Genomic DNA, 13603 nt, shown 5'->3' on the forward strand with positions numbered 1-13603 from the left:
TGAAAGTAGCAGCCGAGACCCGCTTGTAACCACAGCACTCTTACTCAGTGTAGCAGGAACATGAAGAAACAGACTTGCACTCAGTAATGAGCAGAGAGGTACAGATGCAGCCATTACGTTCAGATGTAGTCTTACCATGGGGATCCCCAACCTTTTATACCTATGAGCCACATTCAAATGGAAAAAGTGTTGGGGAGCAACACAAGCATGGAAAAAGTTCATGGGGATGCAAATAAGAGCTATAATTGGCTACTTAATAGCCCCTATGGGGACTGGCAGCTTACAGAAGGCTCTGTTTGGCATTATATTTGGTTTTTATGCAACCAAAACTTTCCTCCTTACCAGAAATTCAAAAATGAGGACCTGCTTTGAGGCCACTGAGAGCAACATCCAAGGGGTTGGTGAGCAACATGATACCCAGGAGCCACTGGTTGGGGATCACTGTCTCACCATGTCCAAACACCATTTTTTGAGTGTTACATCCTTCCTCTAGATGGTGCTAGAGTGCAAAGACTTGCCAGCAAAACACAATAGAAAATGTCATAGACCATGTTCCACCTGGTGGTGAATTTTGGTATTTTTTTCACCTATGTTAACAGGAAGAGACAACGCAACAACATGGTAAAGGAACTTGGCTGCATCTTTAGCTACGAGTACGTTGGAACAGCGTGGTACAGAGGGAATAGATAGCAGAGTTGTTGTATGGGCTTGGTCAGAACTAAGAAGGCAAGCACACTAGTATGGTACCGGCAACACACAGAAAACACACCAGGTCATACACTAATAGGAATACTAAATCTATACTTGGCAAGTGCTTCACAGGAACATTATCTCTCACTGCAAACCAATTTGATCTGGCAATTAGCCTGGGTCAGCTGAGGGTTTAAAAAAACCTATGTTGTGGGCTGATATGCTGACTAAAGTATATGTAAGTCCTTTATCCATGTTAATAGGCTCAGCAACAAAGTGTCAAACTGGTCAGTCAGTTAACTTGTGCAGCACCAGTCCCTATCAACCTGGTAACCCTGACACTGATGCATAAACAAAACACTACACTACTAGGCATGCAACTGGGACATCCCCTAAAACTCCCAGAGTTACCTCATGTCTGTATGGACAGTGTCTTTATCAGGCACTTTGCCACACGAATGTCCATATATCTACATCAGTAGAGATACAGTTAGAACTTGCTACTTTCAAGTTATTGGTAAGAGAGCACTCAGAACTTCACAACATGGAGTCTCAAGCAAGATGTGAAAAGGGAAATATCTACTAAATTTATTTATGCCGCAAGTTTTCACAGTTTGCCTCGCCATGTCCAGACAACACTTTTGAGTGTTAAATCCTGCCTCTAGATGGTGCTAGAGTGCAAAGACAAAGACAAGGCAAAACACAATAGAAAATGTGTGAGACAAAATGCAAAGTCAAGTAAAAATATTAATGGTGCACTCTTTGTTGTTTAAAGAAGAAATTATTTAATTGCTTTTATCTAGGACTTATTTGGACAGACCATTGACTTATTTTCAACAGCAATTAATAAATATCCTACAGTAGTACCAATGTTAAAACATATAATAATATCTCATCTACTGACTTTCTATGCTTATATTATATTGATTGATGTGCACATCAATTCTTATAGTATATAGGTAGTACATGAATAGGCAGTAGCTTAGAATATTATTTTAATAGTAGTCATTGTGCCAAACAGAAATAGTGAAATTATGAGCAAAATTTCCAGAATAGATGGGAGTTCCCCCCGGTGGCTGTGCCTATATTCATTCTACTGAGCAAATCCTCTCTCTGCTCTCTATAAAATGAGGGTTGGATGAGCCGGGCCCCTTACTCTGTTCTACACACACAGCCCAACCCTGGGGCCCCTGTGTCTCTCTGTGCCACTGACTGTTACTGGGGCAAATCCTCTCTCTGCTCTCTATAAAATGAGGGTTGGATGAGCCGGGCCCCTTACTCTGTTCTACACACACAGCCCAACCCTGGGGCCCCTGTGTCTCTCTGTGCCACTGACTGTTACTGGGGCAAATCCTCTCTCTGCTCTCTATAAAATGAGGGTTGGATGAGCCGGGCCCCTTACTCTGTTCTACACACACAGCCCAACCCTGGGGCCCCTGTGTCTCTCTGTGCCACTGACTGTTACTGGGGCAAATCCTCTCTCTGCTCTCTATAAAATGAGGGTTGGATGAGCCGGGCCCCTTACTCTGTTCTACACACACAGCCCAACCCTGGGGCCCCTGTGTCTCTCTGTGCCACTGACTGTTACTGGGGCAAATCCTCTCTCTGCTCTCTATAAAATGAGGGTTGGATGAGCCGGGCCCCTTACTCTGTTCTACACACACAGCCCAACCCTGGGGCCCCTGTGTCTCTCTGTGCCACTGACTGTTACTGGGGCAAATCCTCTCTCTGCTCTCTATAAAATGAGGGTTGGATGAGCCGGGCCCCTTACTCTGTTCTACACATGCAGGGGGATCCGGGATCTGCTGTACGACTGCTACTGACTGCTGCTGGGGATGTGACCCAACCTTCTGTCGTGTATTGGGGGTATTGTCCAAAGGGTACAATGCTGGGAGGAATGGCTACATATATTCCCATCAAACTGCTGATCTATATTATAATTATGTGTGAGGGACCCTGTAGATCTGGCCAAGCCTCCATCAGTACTGCCTGTCGCCTGGAGATGATTAAAGCAGTTGAGGAATATGAATATATACAGGAAGGAGACATCATGATCGGAGGGGTGCTGTCTCTGAGTCTCTATGGTGTGAGACATTTGAGGATCAACCTGCTGGCATGCTTTCTGTAAATATGATTAATTACAAATGAACACTCTATATTAGGGTTTAACTAGAGGTGTATCTACTTCTGGTGGGGCTGCTATGGGGGCTGCAATGTATTAATATAAAAGAGTTCAACCTTCCACACATTGGGTTATAATAGACACCTTAACAAAATTGCTTTGTGGGTGCTTAATTAATAAGTTTACATGGTTTAATACTGAAGACCCTCACTGGCATTTATGGCTTTATTTATATATATTAAACATTCAAAAGAACACAAAAGACAAAGCACAGACAGCATTTTTTTTTAATTTAAGCCTGTTGGTTTACCCTGAACGGAAAGATGTTATACTTTATTAATGATGTACCCTGTTGATTATAAAGGTATGGGATCTGTTACCAGGAAACCCATTATGCAGAAAGTTCTGAATTATGGGAAGGCCATCTCCAATAGACTCCATTATAAGCAAATAATTCTAATTTTAACAAATGATTCCCTTTTCTCTGTAATAATAAAACAGTACCTGTACTTGATCCCAACTAAGATATAATTACCCCTTATTGGGGGCAGAACAGCCCTATTGGGTTTATTTCATGGTTAAATGATTCCCTTTTCTCTGTAATAATAAAACAGTACCTGTACTTGATCCCAACTAAGATATAATTACCCCTTATTGGGGCAGAACAGCCCTATTGGGTTTATTTAATGGTTAAATGATTCCCTTTTCTCTGTAATAATAAAACAGTACCTGTACTTGATCCCAACTAAGATATAATTACCCCTTATTGGGGCAGAACAGCCCTATTGGGTTTATTTAATGGTTAAATGATTCCCTTTTCTCTGTAATAATAAAACAGTACCTGTACTTGATCCCAACTAAGATATAATTACCCCTTATTGGGGGCAGAACAGCCCTATTGGGTTTATTTCATGGTTAAATGATTCCCTTTTCTCTGTAATAATAAAACAGTACCTGTACTTGATCCCAACTAAGATATAATTACCCCTTATTGGGGGCAGAACAGCCCTATTGGGGCAGAACTTAGGTTATGGAGATCCAAATTACGGAAATTTGCTTCTTGACAATAGGTAGGAATTATTTACAGTACTTAAATGGCACCTGATTTAGCATTTAATCTACTGGGTCAATGAACACTTTTATCCTTATTATGTTTATTCCCCAGAATAGATCTCAGGAATTACAGATCTTTTATGGATTTTATCTTTGCAATAGAAGAAATAAACAATAACCCATTTCTATTACCCAACCTGACCCTGGGGTACCATATATACGACTCCTGTGGGAATGAGCAGAAGGCTGTGAGGAGCGTATTACAGATATTATCTGGTACCAGGGAGCCGGTTCCCAATTACTCCTGTGTGGGAAAGAGAAACATTGCTGGGTTTATTGGGGATCTCGGCTCCAAGACTACCGTGCCCATAGCCCAGATACTGACTCTGTATGGGTATTCCCAGGTAAATTACACAATGCTTAGGTTACTATTAATGATTTTTGGCAAATAATATAATATTTTCATGACTAATACGATTCTTTCGTAAGCATATTCGTGATATTTGCAATCTTAAGAAATTATCGTATCCAGTCCAAATTTACCCCATTCGGGATTCAAACTTGTGCTTTCATGAATGTACCCCTATGTATAGATAAAACATTTATAGTGTAGATGCCGCCTATTAAACCTTCTTTTCTACTTACAGATCAGTTACGGTGCTGGGGAGCCATCACTCAGTGACAGAGGCACCTTCCCTTCCTTCTTCCGGACAGTACAGAGTCACCACCATCAGTATTTTGCTTTATGCAAGTTACTGAAGCATTTTGGTTGGAACTGGGTTGGAATTATTACATCTAATGATGATAAAGGGGAGAAGGAGCACGAACTGCTGACCAGATATCTCTCTACTTATGGGATATGTGTTGAGTTTACCGTGAAGATCCTTGAGATAAGTCAGAATCAAACTAGGAAACCTGGGTTGTATGAGAAAATGATGGATAAATACTCAGCCAACATCATTATCCTTTGTGGGAAAGCATTGGCAGGCATCTCAGCAAACTTACTCACTCTAACAGACAGACTTAGTCGAAAAACCCTCGTTCTGACCTCCATGTGGGAATCTTTCAGCCATGTTCTGGAATATTATGGCAAAGTGTTCCATGGCAGTTTGGTATTTTCCCAGCATTTCACATACCCCATGTCCATACACAGATTTAGGCAGTTTGCAGCAGGCAGACGTCCTTCAAAATACCCAGAGGACATATTGCTTAAAAATATTTTCATGTTTTATATCTGTATGCCGAGTAACCATAAGAGAAATAGCTTTTATCATCATCTTTATCCAGTTCAGCATCTCAACTGCTCCGGAGAGGAACGACTCACAGATCTTGCAGAATTTAATAACACTTATCACTCTCCCAGTGTATCTCTTGCTGTTCTTATGATGTCTCTTGGGCTGCAGTCTTTTCTTAGCAAGCAAATGGCTGAAAGGAACACAAAGGGGCTCCGTTACAGGCACCAGGTAAATAACAGACTATTTTGTCTTGAAGGTGATCACAGAACCCTATGTCTGTTACTTTAGGTCCAAGTTTTATCCAAATGATGGGTTTATGGCACGGCTACTGAGTAGCGAATCTGTCCGCTTCGCCATTAAATTTGCGAAATGGCAAGAAAATTCGCGAAACATTTGCAAAACGTATTTGTTGCACAATTTTTTTGTTGCCCACATGGATTTGCAGCGAATTTCCACATTTCACCATTGGTGAATTGTTTTGTGAAACTTCTGTGAAAATGTGCGCGAAAAAAATTATTGAGCAGATTTTTTTTGTCAAGCGTCAAAATGGGTGTGGTCGAGTCAAAATGGGTGTGGGCGCACCAAAACGGGTGCGGTTGCGACAAAAAATACCAGAGGGTGACAAAAAAAAGATGCGGGCGACAAAAAAAAAATCACGCGACAAATGTGTTTTGTGAATTTTTAGCTGTTTCACAAATTTTCTTGCCGTTTCGCGAATTTTATGGCAAAGGGTAACGTTACAGATTCGCTCATCACTACTCCTGAGCCCTCCTTTATGAACATGCTATTAGCTGCAAATTTTTAATGTCTGAGTTTTTGAATTTAAATCTTGAATATTTAAGTTTCAGAAGTTTCAAATTGGAAAATAGTCATGTTCACAATTTTTTCAACAAGAGGAACTCAAATCGTGGTAAATACTTCAATTTGCGTTCGATTGCTTTAGGCTGTCAAACACAATCCCACCCATGTCCCTCATGCTCAGCATTAAAAATAAATTGTTAAATCCTAATGGTATTTTTGTAACCAAACAGTTTGCGTAATAATATTTAATAAAACTCTATAACTTTTCTCAAATATTTCGTTTAAAATTCGAATAAACTCATTTTGATGAATGTCTGCCATTTACTAAAAAAACTGCCAAACTATGTGCATTAAAAAGTCCCAAAAACACAAAGGTTTTTTACTCATTCTTGTGTTTTTTCATACTTTTTAGTTACATCACTATTTGAAAAACGTTACAGTTACAGACACAGAGAACCAAACTTCTTATTTCAATGAAAATGGAGAATTTGTCACTCAGTATGAGATTCATAACTTATTCTTTGATAAAACCTTGGCTTGGGCGCCAGTAGGAACGTACACACCGTGGGCTCAACCAGACCAGAAACTTCATATAAAACCAGAGTTAATAAGATGGAAAACACCAGACAACAAGGTCAGATTTGGGTTTTGTTCTTTTCTGATAAGTTTAGTTTATTAAGAAAACATAGCCTTGTATAAATTATGCTTTGGATTTATTCTCCTCTACAGAAACAAATAAAATTGTCCTTCACATTCATTATAGTTACCTCTACCCTGACACAAGCAGAGTATGGTTTATAGTGGCCGTTCCAGCTTTTAATACAGTTGGGAAAGAACTAGAGTTTTATTCGCTTCTGCCTTCATGGTATAGTTAAATCCATGACACTTTATGACTAAATAATCATAATATCTATAGATTGGGGGCACAACTAGATATAAACAAGGTTTGGGGGATACATTAGGGCTTTTGTGAATAAATCTGAAGAATACTCAATACCACAAAATTATAAAGAAGCATATGAGGCATAGCTGGCTAACATAGAGGCTAAGGGGATTTGACTTTGTACCAAATACTGAATGATATAATTGGTCTGATGAGCTGAAAATAAAGCTACTAGATCTATAGTGTGAAAATGATCCAGTAATGAGTGAGATTTAGCATTAGTAGGTTGAAGGTTGAAGTTGCTGATTAAATATTTGTTGTGAATAAGTTATCATTCTAATCAACTTTCCAATATAGATTAATGAAAATTTCACAGATGTTGAAATTATTTATAAATATAATTGCTATTAAAAGCAGAGTCTGCATGTTCTGTAATTAACAGAGCTGTGAAGAATCATGCAAGGCATTGTGGGATTTACTGGAGGACAGCTGATACTGGTACATTGTTTTAATGATGTATTTTGTCAATATGATCAGGGCAGAGAAGAACAAGGGAAAAACATATACAGCTGTCAGTAGACATGACATTAGTATTAGCTCCAGGGTTCCTTTGCTTCAGTAGGTAGATGCCCAAAGAATCAATGACAAGGGCAAGGACTAGAATTAACCCCCATCACCACAACAAATATGGTGCAACTTGGACCCAGTTCTCGAAATATCTTGGACAGTTGTGTTCATTTTCATGCACAGTATTACACACAATTGTTTCAGTACAATGTTTCAATCTTGCATTATTGGTAAAAACACAGTTTTGCAAACTTCACTTGTGATGATCCCTTAGATCTTATTCTTATAACTGGTCCTGGGCAATGGCATATGGGCAGCACCAAACCCAAAGGCAACTGAACACGTATTTGTTTATTAAAAGCCTTAAATAAACTCCATCTTGAGATATTTCATCTCGAGACCATTAAACGTTTGTATTTTTGTATGTTTTTCTCATTTTAGATCCCAAGATCTCGCTGTTCTAAAAATTGCAGTCCTGGGTTTAGAAAGGCCTCGGCACCTTCAGCCCACACTTGCTGTTATAGTTGTGTCCGGTGTTCCGAGGGAGAGATCTCCAGTGAAACTGGTATAAAAGCTGCTTATACTGACAATTAAAGCTGTAAAAGAAAAGAATATATACATATATGTGTGTAAGGCAGGGATCCCCAACCTTTTATACCTGTGAGCCACATTCAAGTGGAAAAAGGGTTGGGGAGCAACACAAGCATGGAAAAGGTTCCTGGCGGTGCCAATGAGAGCTATAATTGGCTATTTGATAGCCCCTATGTGGACTGGAAGCCTATAAAAGGTTCTGTTTGGCATTATACTTGTTTTTTGGCTGCAAAACATGCCTCCTTTACCAGAAATTCAAAAATGAGCACCTGCTTTGAGGCCACTGGGAGCAACATCCAAGGGGTTGGGGAGCAAAATGTTGCCCTGAGCCACTGGTTGGGAATCAGTGGTGTAAGGAGTATCATGTCCCCTTGCAAGCGTCTTTTCTTTAGAAAAAAAACAACCCTCAACATTACGACTTTCTCTACTACTCTTGGCAGTTTAGTTGCACATCTTAAGTCTAAACAAATTAGATAAAGGCAAATGATATCCTAATTTTCAACCAGATTATTATTCTATTATTTTAATTATACTGAATTATACTAAAAATGGAAAGATGGTGCCTATAGTATTAGTGGGATATTAAGGGACTGTGGCTGTGGGATAGCCTATATATCATCATCATTTAAATCATTTTATGTTTTCTCTACAAAGACAGTGAAAATTGCCTCAGATGTTCAACCATGGAATGGCCCAATGAGTGGAGGAATCAGTGCTTTTCCAAAACAGAAGAGTTTCTCTCCTACAATAATGATGTAATTTCAGTGGTTTTGTCATCACTGTCAGTTTTCTTTTTCTTCTTAACTCTTTTGATATTTGGACTTTTTATTACACACCGGGACTCCCCCATAGTGAGAGCCAACAACCGGAGCCTGAGCTTCCTCCTCCTTGTCTCCATCAAGCTGAGCTTCCTCAGTGTGTTTCTGTTCCTCGGTCGCCCTGTGGATATAACCTGCATGCTGCGCATCATCACTTTTGGAATCACCTTCTCCATAGCTGTCTCTTCTCTCCTGGCCAAGACTATCATGGTTTGTGTTGCTTTCAAAGCCACCAAGCCAGGGAGCTCATGGAGAAAATGGCTGGGAGTCAAACTGTCCAATTCTGTAGTCTTGTTCTGCTCATCCATTCAAATAATTATCTGCATGACTTGGTTGGCCATTTCTCCTCCCTTTCAGGAACTGGACATTCACACTTCCCATGGAACCATCATCATTCAGTGCAATGAGGGCTCAGCTATTGGCTTTTACTCAGTTATTGGGTATATGGGGCTTCTGGCAGCTGTTAGTTTTGTTTTAGCATTTTTAGCTCGGAGCTTACCGGACAGTTTTAATGAGGCCAAGTACATCACTTTCAGCATGCTGCTCTTCTGCAGTGTTTGGATCACAATGATCCCGGCCTATCTGAGCACCAAAGGCAAAAACACTGTGTGTGTGGAGATATTTGCCATACTCTCCTCAAGCGCGGGGCTTTTAGCCTCTATATTTCTGCCCAAATGTTACATTATTTTATTAAAACCAGAGATGAACACAAAGCAATATTTACTGGGGAATAATAAATAAAGAACATAAAGACACAAAGACTATTTAATATCATCTACACCTGTGCAATGCTTATATAAACATATATATATACATATATATATATGTTGCCCTCTTTTGCTACTGCATGAGATCTATAATGCATTCACTTGCGTGTGGCGCTACAGGAGTCCTGTGCCTCCGCTATATGGAAGGGCAGGTACACTGATAAATGGCGTGCCCCCACCCAGGGTCAGGGCAGGTTAGACTGCGGTACCCCTCACTGGGAAACTTCTCTGATCCACAAACACAGGAAAGGTTGATGGATATTCTGTGGAGGACCAATTTCTATTGGAAGTTTATCCTGTAGTTTCCCCTTGCCTCCAGGACTAGAAGGACTTTGCTTGGTAATTGCTGCACTATTTCCACCTTCACTGTGGCCCTGAATACTGCATTTTTGCTAGTTTATTGGGTAATTGCTGCACTATTTCCACCTTCACTGTGGCCCTGAATACTGCATTTTTGCTAGTTTATTGGATAATTGCTGCACTATTTCCACCTTCACTGTGGCCCTGAATACTGCATTTTTGCTAGTTTATTGGGTAATTGCTGCACTATTTCCACCTTCACTGTGGCCCTGAATACTGCATTTTTGCTAGTTTATTGGGTAATTTAACTAGTTCTATTTCCATTCTCAATTCCCAATATTGCATGCCCCCTATTCCTGTGCTCCAGCAATTTGTTGATTTTATGACTCCTCTAAACAAACTTTGTAGTTCAGCATATCTTTGGGCTGATCTTCACTTGTGCACTTCTCTCATCCTGGGACTCAGCTGATTGATTTAATTTGTAATGTAACTAGCTGCAATCAGTCCTGATCCCCCAGTCCTGTGTTCAGGAGTGACCCAGCTTGCTCTCCCTATATCTTAAGAACCTCATTGGGGAAAGCAGCGCTAGGGTAGCAGCACACAAGTGAATCCTTCCAAAGTGAATCATTCACAAGTGAACTGGAAAAAGAGTTTAACAAGGAGTTTAACAAGAGGAGCAACAGGAGGAACAACTAGGGAAGCAACAGCAGAAGACCGGCAGCCTCAGTCCATTTGAATCAAGACCCAGTTTACTTGCATAATGTCATTGCTCTTATTAGTTTTATCTTTCATGTTTGTGCTTCCAAAGGTAACTTCTTCCTTTCACCCCCCGGCTGCCTGTCCCTACTCCATAACAATATCTCCCTCTCTCCTCCATTCTACACACTGCTGCTCTTACAATCTTTATACATTTTTGAAAAATCTAGCACCTCCAACCAATACCTCACAAAAGCATAACGATTTTAAATCATTCTCCCACCTCCTCTCCCTCTCCTTACTGCCCCTACTGGCCACAGGTGATATCTCTCCCAATCCCGGTCCCTGCCATATTCCCATTTCCTATCGCCCACGCAATGCTTCTCTTCTGGTAAAACCCTCACAAACCGCTAACCCGTCTAACCTTATTCCCATTCCCACTCTCTCCCCTTCCTATCTCCCCTTCCCATGTGCCCTTCTCAATACCCCTCTGTAACTAACAAAGCCACTTTTATTCATGATCTGTTTTGCTCCAAGTCTTTTCACCTTTTTGCCATAACAGAGACCTGGCTCTCTCAGAATGATAATGCTATTGAGGCAGCTCTCTCCTATGGCGGCCTTTCATTCTCTCACACTCCCCGCATTACTGGCCGTGGGGGAGGGGTAGGGGTTCTGCTCTCCCCTCATTGCCGGGTTAAACTAATCCCTATACCCCCTACTTTCAGGTTTCCTTCTTTTGAGGTGCATACGGTTCAGCTGTTCCACCCTCTCTCTGTGCGGGGGGCAGTTGGTTACAGACCTCCTTCTTCAAAATCCTTGGCTACTTTTCTCTCTGACTTTGAATCCTGGCTCTATGTTTCTATGCTCTGACACCCCTGCAATCATTTTAGGCGACTTCAATTGCCATATAGATGCACCCTCTCAGCCCTGGCCCTCTCGATTTCTCCATCTAACCTCCTCCTTTGATCTCCGGCAATGGACTAATACAGCTACCCATAAGGGTGGGCATTTTCTAGATCTGGTCTTTTCTAAAAATCTAGATCTATCTACATTTAACAGCCTTTTCCTCTTTCAGATCATCATCTTATCTCCTTTTCTATCTCGCACATGTCTCATTCTCCCTCTAACTCTCAGCCTAAAACCCTGATTCGCAACATGCGAATGGTTGATATAAATGCTCTCTCTAACTCTCTTAGTTCTAGCCTCTCCTCCTCCTGTGCTTCCTCTGATCCTGAGTTACTGGTAAATACCTACAACTCAATTTTATCATCTGCAATTAACACCCATGCCCCCCTGCAGCCCCAAGCAAGTTGTGCCCGCAATCCCCGTCCCTGGCTTAACCCTCAGATGCCATTTCTGCGCTCCTGTGCATGATCTGCTGAGCGCATTTGGAGGAAATCACGCGTTAAAGCTGACTTCCTCCACTATAAACTTCTTATGGTGTGCCTCAATACTGCCCTATCCTAGGCCAAGCAAGCATACTATAACTCACTTATAAATAATAATAAATCAAACCCGCGGCGCTTATTCTCCATATTTAATGCACTACTTCATCCTTCACCTAATGAATCAATCATATCTGACCCCCCCCCCCCCCCCAGGACTTTGCTGACTTCTTTAAAAGCAAAGTCGATTCTATCCGCAAACAATTTTCCCAACCCTCAGATAACGGTAATCTCAGCCTTCCTAAATCTCCTCTCTCCGTATTCAGCTCCTTCAGTCTCGTAACAGAGTCTGAAGTTTCTCAGCTTCTCCGATCCTCTCCGTCTACTACCTGCTCGCTGGATCCTATGCCCTCATCCCTACTAACAGTGTGCCCCTGCCCTTACTCCAGCTCTTACCCACATATTCAGTTCCTCTCCCCCTACTCCCTGCTCACTGGGCCCTATGCCCTCATCCCTACTAACAGTGTGCCCCTGCCCTTACTCCAGCTCTTACCCACATATTCAATTCCTCTCTGGCTTCTGGTACTTTTCCCTCTCTCTTCAAACAAGCATGTGTCAAACCCATTCTTAAAAAGGCTACACTGGACCCATCCTGCCTTTCTAACTCCCGTCCTGTCTCTCTCCTGCCCCCCCCCAGCCTCTAAACTCCTGGAACGTCTTGTCTTTTCTCGTGTAACTAACTTCCTCTGCACCCATAATCTGCTGGACCCTATGCAGTCTGGTTTTCGGCCTGCGCACTCCACTGAGACGGCCTTATGTAGAGTGGCAAATGATCTCCAGACTGCCAAGGCCAAAGGACGCTACTCGGTCCTCATTCTCCTAGACCTTTCCTCTGCTTTTGATACTGTCGCCCATTCTATTCTTATGCAAATTCTCCATTCTCTGGGTATCCGGGATCAGGCTGCATCCTGGTTCTCTTACATAGTAACATAGTAAGTTGGGTTGAAAAAAGACATATGTCCATCAAGTTCAACCATAATGCCTATATATAACCTGCCTAACTACTAGTTGAACCAGAGGAAGGCAAAAAACCCCATCTGAAGCCTCTCTAATTTGCCGCAGAGGGGAAAAAATTCCTTCCTGACTCCAAGATGGCAATCGGACCAGTCCCTGGATCAACTTGTACTAAGAGCTATCACCCATAACCGTGTATTCCCTCACTTGTACTGAGAGCTATCTTCCATACCCCTGTATTCCCTCACTTGTACTGAGAGCTATCCCCCCTACCCCTGTATTCCCTCACTTGTACTGAGAGCTATCTCCCCTACCCCTGTATTCCCTCACTTGTACTGAGAGCTATCCCCCTACCCCTGTATTCCCTCACTTGTACTGAGAGCTATCTCCCCTACCCCTGTATTCCCTCACTTGTACTGAGAGCTATCTCCCCTACCCCTGTATTCCCTCACTTGTACTGAGAGCTATCCCCCTACCCCTGTATTCCCTCACTTGTACTGAGAGCTATCCCCCCTACCCCTGTATTCCCTCACTTGTACTGAGAGCTATCCCCCCTACCCCTGTATTCCCTCACTTGTACTGAGAGCTATCCCCCTACCCCTGTATTCCCTCACTTGTACTGAGAGCTATCCCCCCTACCCCTGTATTCCCTCACTTGTACTGAGAGCTATCCCCCCTACC

This window comes from Xenopus tropicalis, chromosome 1 (assembly GCF_000004195.4).
Source record: "Xenopus tropicalis strain Nigerian chromosome 1, UCB_Xtro_10.0, whole genome shotgun sequence".
NCBI lineage: Eukaryota > Metazoa > Chordata > Amphibia > Anura > Pipidae > Xenopus > Xenopus tropicalis.